Raw genomic sequence first — 7,928 nt, 5'->3', positions numbered from 1 at the left:
TGATTCTAGTTTTTAGTGAATTATTTTCCTTGGTTAGTTTTTGGAGCTCCTTTTCCATGTCACACATTTTTTCTTTTTAAGCAGCTGTTTTCTTCCTTGTGATGTTTTTCTAATTTTGCAATTTTGATTTTAAAAGAATTATTCATTTTGTCTTCTATCTTTCATTTGGTTTTCAAAGTTCCTTTTGAGCTCATCTAGGAAAGCTTTCTGTGCTGTTGATGCTTCAGCTATGGGTGTGGAGTCAACACTGTTTCCCTCTGAATTTTGTTCCTCCCTCTGAGGATAGTAGAACTCCAGAGTCTTTGTCTTTGCAGTCTGCTTTTTTTTTTCTTCCATTTTTCAAATGCTTTAATAACTTCTGATTTACATCATTCATTTTCGCCAGATTTTGAGTTACAGATTTTCTCCCTGTTTTTCCCCCTACCCACCACCTCAAAATAGTCCCACAGGATATCCCCTCCTCCAATCTGCTCTCTCCCATGTCTTCTCCCATACTCCCTTCAACTTTCCCAGTAGGGCAGGTGGATCTCTATAATTTATTTCCCAATTACATGTAAAATAGTATTAATAATAGTTTTAATTTTTAATTTAATTTTAAATAATATAATATTTAATTATATATATTTAAACATTTGATTTTAAAACTTTGAATTCCAGATTCATTCCCTTTCTCCCTTGTTGCAGTCTGCTTTCTACCCATTTTGAGGCAGGGCCCTAGCCACACCCTTCCTCTAGGGTTTCCAAGCCTTTACTGTTTAGGGTTTTGCCCTGGGGCAATAATTACTATGTTTTTTTGGGGGGGGGTGTTGGAGCAGCCAGGTTCACTCTGCCATCCTGGTCCCTGGAGGTTCAGCTAGGGGCTTTTTAAATTTCTAGGCTGTGGATTGGTAGTCCCAGGAGTAACTGCTGCCCCTGTCAGGGGCCCTGCATTTGACTCTTACCCTGCTCCATCCAATCCCAGCCCTGTGGTGATAGGCCTGGCAGTGGCCCTTGTGGTTGGTGGGACGACTTGCCACCATGTTGATCAGGCCATGTCCTGGTCTGTCTCTCTCTGCACCAACCCACTCATTCTTTAGGATTATTGAGTTTCCAATTAGTTTTTAGTCTATTTTTCCATGGCCCTTTACTACATATCACTTTTATTGCATCATAATCTGAAAAGCATGCATGTAGTATTTCTGCCTTTCCGCACTGGATTATAAGGTTTTTATGCCCTAGTACCTGGCCTATTTTTGTGTATGTGTCATGTACTGCTGAGAAGAAGGTATATTCTTTCTTATCTCCATTCAGTTTTCTCTGGAGGTCTATCATATCTACCGTCTCTAACAATCTATTCACCTCCTTAACTTCTTTCTTGTTTATTTTGAGGTTAGATTTATCAAGTTCAGAGAGGGGGAGACTGAGGTCCCCCACTAGTATAGTTTTCTATCTATTTCTTCCTCTAACTCCCTTAACTTCTCCTCTAGGTATTTGGATGCTATACTGCTTGGTGCATATATGTTTAGTAATGATATTGCTTCATTGTCAATTGTGCCTTTTAGCAGGATATAGTTTCCTTTCTTATATCTTTTAATCAGATCTATTTTTGCTTCTGCTTTATCTGAGATAGGGATTGCTACCCCTGCTTTTTTTTTTTTACTTTATCTGAAACATAATATGTTTTATTCTAGCCTTTTACCTTTACCCTATGTGTATCCTACTGTTTCACATGCGTTTCTTGTAGACAGCATATTGTAGGAGTATGGTTTTTTATACATTCTGCTATCCATCTCAGTTTTATGGGGGAGTTCATCCCATTCACATTAACCGTTATGATTACTATCTGTGTCTTTCCCTCCATCCTATTCCCTCCCCTGTTTATGTTTTTATTTTTCCCTTCTCCCTTCCCCTCCTTGAGAGTTTTCCTTTTGATTGCCACCTCCCTCAGTATTTCCTCCCTATCAGCCCCCCTCCCTTTCCTTACCCTTTCACCTTACTACTTCTTCCCTCCCTTCTAACAGCTGCTCCTTTTCTTTCTCCTTTCACCTTCCAGTGCCTGTAGGATACGATAGATTTTTATACTTAACAAGGTATGTCATTCCCTCCTTGAATCAAAACTGATGAGAGTAAATCTCATACAGTGCTCCTCTCCCTCCCTTCTTTCCCTCTATTATAATAGGTTTTTGTGTCTTTTCATGTTAGAATCCTATACTTAACTGATTATGTTATTCTGTCCTTGAACCAAAACCAATGAGAATCAAGCTCATAAAATGTTCATCTCCCTCTCTTCTTTCCTTCTACTATAATATGTTTTTATACCTCTTTGTGTGGCATAATTTACCCTTTTCTGCCTCCTCCTTTCCTCTTCTCCCATTACAATTCCTTTTCTCCCTTTAATAGGGTTTTTTTTTAATCATCTCTTTGGTTAGTTTTTACCCACACCCTCTATCTATGTATAACCCTTTTATATGTTGTGATGATTATACAATTCTCAATATTGACAGGTATTAGCTTCCCATATAAGGATGTAAATAGATTGCTCTTATTGAATAACAACTTGTGTGTGTGTATTTGTGTGTGTGTGTATTTTCCCTGTTTACCTTTTTATGTCTCTCTTGAATCTTATATTTGGAGATCAAATTTTCCACTGAGCTCTGGCTTTTTCATCAGAAAGGTCTGGAAATCCCTTATTTCATTGAACAACCATCTCCTTACCTGAAAGATTATGCTTAGTTTTGCTGGATAGTTGATCCTTGGTTGTAGTCCAAGTTCTTTTGCCTTATGAAATAATCATATTCCAATCCCTCTGATCTTTTAATGTAGAAGCTGCTAGGTCCTGTGTGATCCTAACTGTAGTTCCATGATAATTCAATTGTTTCTTTCTTGCTTCCTGCAAGATCTCCTAGATCTGATAGTTCTGGAATTTAGCTACAATAGTTCTTGGAGTTTTCAGTTTGGGATCTCTTTCAGAAGGTGTCTGTGGATTCTTTCTATAACTATTTTACCCTCTTGTTCTAGGGCCTTAGGGCAATTTTCCTTGATGAGTTCTTGGAAGATGTTGTCCAGGCTCTTTTGTTCATCATGGCTTTCTGGTAGGCCGATAATTCTTAGATTATCTCTCTTGCATCTATTCTCCAGATCAGTTGGTTTTCCAATGAGATATTTTACATTTTCTTCTAATTTTTCATTCTTTAGGTTTTGTTTGACTGATTCTTGATGCCTCATAGAGTCTTTAGTTTCAAATTGACTGATTCTAATTTTTAGTAAATTATTTTACTCAATTAATTTTTGAAGTTCCTTTTCCATATGTTCAGATTTTGTTTTTAGGGAGTTCTTTTCTCCAGTTAGATTTTGCACCTCTTTTCCAATTTCACAAATTTTACTTTTTAAGGAACTGTTTTCTTCAGTAAATTTTTTTGCCTACTTTGTCAAGTAAAATTTTAAAATAGTCAGTTTATCTTCTACCTTTCTAATGTGGCTTTTAAAAAATTAATTCTTTAATTTATTAATTTGTTTGTTTCCTTTTAATTTAAAGGATTCAATTCCACAATTCCTTGAATTTCACATTTTGTCCCCCTCCCTCCCCTCCTCCCCATGGCGTCTTATAATCAAGTATAGGATCTGTAGATACTTTCACATTATACAATGGTCAGGTTATAAGGATGGATTGTACCAGCTGGGATGAAAAATGGTATAGAGGACATAAAATCAAATAAGAGAACAAAAAAGATCAGGTATTTTGCTTCCACCTGGATATAAATTTAGTTCTTTCTAGTTCTTTCTCTGGATGCACGTTTTTCTCTCCATCATGCGTCTTTTGGGATTGACTTATATCCCTGCATTGTTGAGAAGAGTCCAGTCTATCAAAGTTGGTCATCACACATATGTTGTGTCCGTAATTGTGTACAAATTCCTCCTGGTTCTACTCTTCTCACTCAGCATCAGTTCTTTTAAGCCTCTCCAGGTAAATATGAAGACTGCCTGCTCCCCGTTTCTTATAGCGCAATAATATTCCATAACATGCATATACCACAACTTGTTCAGCCATTCCCCAATTGATGGACACCCCCTTAATTTCCAATTCTTTGCCACCACAAAAAAGGAATAGTTTACCTATCAGACTTGTGGAGAGGGAATGACTTTATGACGAAACAGAAATTAGAGAACATTATAAAATGTAAAATGGATAATTTTGACTACATGAAATTGAAAAGTTTCTGTACAAATAAAGCCAATGTAACCAAGATTAAGAGGGAGGTGGGAAATTGGGAAAGAATCTTTACAACCTATGTCTCTGACAAAGGACTCATCTCTAAAATATACAGAGAACTGAGTCAAATTTATAAGAATACAAGTCATTCCCCAATTGATAAATGGTCAAAGGATATGAACAGGCAGTTTTCAGAGAAAGAAATTAAAGCTATCTATAAGCACATGAAGAAATGCTCTAATTCACTATTGATTAGAGAAATGCAAATCAAAACAACTCTGAGGTACCACACCAGTCAGATTGGCTAAGATGACAAAACAGGAAAATGACAAATGCTGGAGAGGATGTGGGCAAACTGGAACACTAATGCATTGTTGGTGGAGCTGTGAACTGATCCAGCCTTTCTGGAGAGCAATCTGGAACTATGCCCAAAGGGCTATAAATACTTTCATACCCTTTGATCCAGCAATACCAATCCTAGGGTTATATCCCAAAGAGATCATAGAAATGGGAGAAAGACCCATATGTACAAAAATGTTCTAATGTGGCTTTTAAAATCCTTTTTGAGCTCTTCCAAGAATGCTTTTTGGGCTTGAGACCAGTTCTTATTCCCTGTTGAGGTTTCAGAGTTGGGTATAGAGTCAATGCTGACCTCTTGTTAATTTGGTTCTTCTTGCTCACTATAAAAGGATTCAATTGCTTTCATTCTTGGAAATTGCTTCTTTCCCATTGTGATTGCCTATTTCCTGGCCTTTAAAGTGGATTTCTGCTTCTGGGGTATAGAGGGCTCTGACCCAGGCTTCTTATGCTGGGACTTAGGGTTCTGATTTTTGGCTTTGTGTGCTGTGTCCTCTGGGTGTCTAGACTGAGGCCAAGGCCAGTGCTTTTTGTGTTACCTCAAGGTTACTCTGAAGCTCACAGTGTAAAGTGTGGGGGGAGGAGTGGTGGTCTGGCTGCTTCAGGATTCCACCTCCCAGCCCCTAGACTGAAACTCAGGCAAGCTCAGCTGCCAGTGGATGGCAGTGCAGGTGTCTGCAGGTTCCCCTGGCTGTGTGAAGGCACACCTGGGGTTCTGGTGTTAGTGCTTTCTGGCTCCACCCCCCTGGGGTTCAGGATGTCCTGCTGGTCAGCTGAGATTGGGCTTGTTGGGACAGCTCTTGCCTTGCACCTTAGGTGTGGCACAGCCAAACCCACGCCCTTCCTCTAGGACTCCCAAGCCTGCCTAGCATTGGGCTATTTCAGGATTTTACCCTGAGGCAATATTCTCTGGGTTTTCAGGGTCTTAGGGAGAGGGTGGAGTAGCTAGGGTTTACCCTGCCATCTTGGTTCCCAGAACTCAGGTAGTTGATTTTTAAACATCCAGGCTATGGGTTGGTAGCCCCAGAGTTAGCTGTTGCTGCTGTGGGCCCTGCGCTTTCTCTTACCCACCTCTGACAGATCCCCCTTCCTATGGTAAGAGGTCTAGGAATTGCCCCTTCGATGGCTGAATCAGCTCGCCTGGGCCCACTCTGGCTCTGTTCTGGTCGGGTCTCAGGTCTGAGCTTTGGCAGCTCCCACTCTGCGCTTCCCCTGCCCAGTCCCATGTGCACACCTTCCTTGACTGAAAATCTGCCATGCTCCGTCTCCCAGTGGATTCTGCCACTCTAAAATCTGTTACGATTCACTTTTTAGAGGTTACTGAAGGAATTAATGGAGGAGTTCAGGTGAGTTCCTGCTTTCACTCCACCATCTTGGCTCTGCTTAAAATTATTTTTTTTATGTGGTAATGATAACCATAGGACCAAGATCTAAACGTTGGAGCTTCTGCAGAGGCCATATAGTTGAACTCTATTTTTACAGATGAGGACACTGAGGCCCAAGGAGGTTAAGATTCCAGTATCACATGAATTGTATTAGAGATAAAATTAACTTTAGGTCCTCTGACTTGAAATCCAACGTTCTTTCCACCATCGGCCTGAGGACTTCCCCTGAGCATTTGGGCTTTCCTCCTCTTTCATATTTCTTGACAGTCTTCAGTGAGCCTCTACATAGACTTTATCTTGCCAGCTATTTTTGTCCCTTTTAGCCATTAGAATCATTTCTAAGTATTCCATCTAAATCAAGGCAATGATTTCACTTTGTTCTCTTCAGACCACATTTATAGTCTTGTGTCTGGTTGAGTTGCCATCCTTTTAGAAGAATATTGACAAACTAGATCTCCCTTAATCAGCTCACAACCCAATAAGCATTTATTAAGCACTAACTATTCAGAGCTGCCCTAAGCATTGAGGATACACAAATGTGAAATGAGGTCCCTGACCTCAAGAAACTTACATTCTCCTGAAGAAGACAAGTTTCACATATGTAAGCATCCAGGATGATTAAGATGAAAAGTATTCTAGAAAACATGTCCTTTGATAACCCAAAGAAGGTACTTAGGATATTTATCTGGGAGAAGAGATTTCAGGAGACATAATAGCCCTTCTTAAATATTTGAAGAACAAATGTGAGAGAAGGAACACACTCTTGGTTCCTCTAGAGGACATCATTAGAACTAACAAGGAGATGTTACAAGGAGACAGGTTTGGGAACAAGGACTTTCTAACAATTAGGACTATAAAAATGGCTCAGCTTGTCTTTCAAAGTAATGAGTTCCTTGTCTTTGGAAATATTCAAGACTGTCGAGGATTCTGCAGGAGGGATTTCTTCATTTATTCTGCCCCTAAGACCACTGAGAATATTTAAAGATTCTACGACTAAATTCTGCTCTTTGATTGGTTCCTTAATTCTTGATGTTGGTCTCGTTTCCCAGGAGCCCTTATGATTCTGTCATTGTATGTTTGAAATGCCAGCAACCCCTCAGAAAACGAGAGCAATGTGTTGGCACACATCAGGGAACTTGCGTCCAAACCCTGCTCCTGCCACTCACTACTTGTATGATCTTGCCAAGTCACTTTCCTCTCCCTGTGTCTTAGTTTCCAGTGATTCTACAGGATTTGACTACAAGGCTTCTAAGATCCCTTCCAGGACCTTCATCTTTGATTCTATTATTCTATAATTACTTAACAGGCAAAAGGCTAATTAAAGGGACTAGATTTGTGATTTAATTGCTATAGGGAACTCCAAGTTGAGAAAATCTCCTCTCTCCATGCAGATCATTGCCTAAAGTCCTGATAGTTCAGTTTACTCGCTGGCTGTGTCATGGTATATGTCAAAAGTAGGACACTTGAATGACTTGATTAAATGGAATCTCCTGTTCTGGGACAATCCAGTTTCCAAGAACTTCTCATCAGTAACAATAGTGCAGAGGATTCCAGATCATTAAAAATCTACAAATTTAATAATTTACTTAAGGATCAGTTACATCTTCTGTCTTTGAGCCAATGAAACAATTTGCAAAATGCTTTGTCAAGTGATATATAAGACACTTTACACATGTGCCTCTGACTCCAATATGCCCTTTTCTTGGGTCTTGGAGATGTGGCATGGCATGCCCTGTGGTTTCCATTACCCCATTCCTCTAATATCCATTCTCCAGTGTGTGCCTCATGTGACTGTGTCTCTGTGAGTCCATTCAGTCACTGAGATGGCTTTGATTTCTAGTTTGTCACATGATTGAAAAGGTGCTCAATAGGTGGCTATCAGCCCTGGAGCACTAGGGGCCCATGGATCCGAAGGAATGACATCTTTAATTTATAGGCAGAGCTGGGAGGACAGTGCCTATGTGCCTCATAGTTCTCTAGGCAAGAGTGTTTTCTGG

This window comes from Petaurus breviceps, unplaced genomic scaffold (genome assembly GCF_028583685.1).
Source record: "Petaurus breviceps papuanus isolate PSGF00001 unplaced genomic scaffold, PetGlider_PUasm1.0 174, whole genome shotgun sequence".
Classification (NCBI taxonomy): Eukaryota; Metazoa; Chordata; class Mammalia; order Diprotodontia; family Petauridae; genus Petaurus; species Petaurus breviceps.
This window is presented reverse-complemented; position numbering follows the sequence as displayed.